At 50.8% G+C, this 846-nt stretch overlaps 1 protein-coding gene across 11 annotated transcripts in view; it reads left to right on the top strand.

Moving 5' to 3' along the window:
- Nucleotides 1–846, top strand: part of St6galnac3 (ST6 N-acetylgalactosaminide alpha-2,6-sialyltransferase 3) — a 513,109-nt gene that overhangs the window by 290,608 nt on the left and 221,655 nt on the right. The gene's annotated exons all lie outside the window — the stretch shown is intronic.

Raw genomic sequence — 846 nt, 5'->3', positions numbered from 1 at the left:
TTGGTTTGATTCCAGTTCCTCGAGGATGGTGATGAGCTTTGTATCACCCTGACAAGAATTGGAGAGACACGGTTTTTAAAAGCTTGATTTTGTGCTCACAGGCTTAGAGGTTTCAGACTGTCTTGGTTAGGTTACTACTGCTGTGGTAGACACCATGACCAAAAGCAACTCGGGGAGGAATGGATTTATTTGGCTTACACTTCCCTAACATCATTGAAGGACAACACAGCAGGAACCTGAAGGCAGGACTTGAATCAAAAGCAGGAACACTTACCAGCTTGCTCCCCATGGCTCGCTCAGCCTGCCTTTATATACAACCCAGGAACCCTTGCCCAATGGTGACCCTGCCCAAAGTGAGCTGGGCCCTCCCAGACCAGTCATTAACCAAGAAAATTGCCCACAGACCTTTAATGGAGGCTTTGTTTTCTAGATGGGGTCCTTCTTTCCAGATTACTATAGCTTGTGTCAAGGTGACCAAAAAAATGCAACCAGGACACCGCCCATGACAAGGTGACTTCCATACTTGGGCCTGTGGTAGACATCCTGGCAGGGACAAACAGAAAGGGAAGAACATCGTGGGGAGTGTCATGTGACTTGAGGTGGGTAGAGCAGTGTAGAGGGGCAGAGCACTGTGGAGTGGGGGGATGACCATGAAGGTAGAGGAGCATCACGGAGATGGGAGCATGGTGGAGATGGGAATGGTGCAGGTGAGGAGCATCCTGACAGGAGCAGCTTTGTGACAGGGGAAGCATCCTGACAGGGGAGCATCCTGACAGGGGAGCATCCTGACAGGGGAAGCATCCTGACAGGGGAAATATCCTGACAGGGGAGCATCCTGACAGGGGA

The sequence above is a fragment of the Mus caroli genome, chromosome 3, assembly GCF_900094665.2.
Source record: "Mus caroli chromosome 3, CAROLI_EIJ_v1.1, whole genome shotgun sequence".
Lineage (NCBI taxonomy): Eukaryota > Metazoa > Chordata > Mammalia > Rodentia > Muridae > Mus > Mus caroli.
This window is presented reverse-complemented; position numbering and strand designations above follow the sequence as displayed.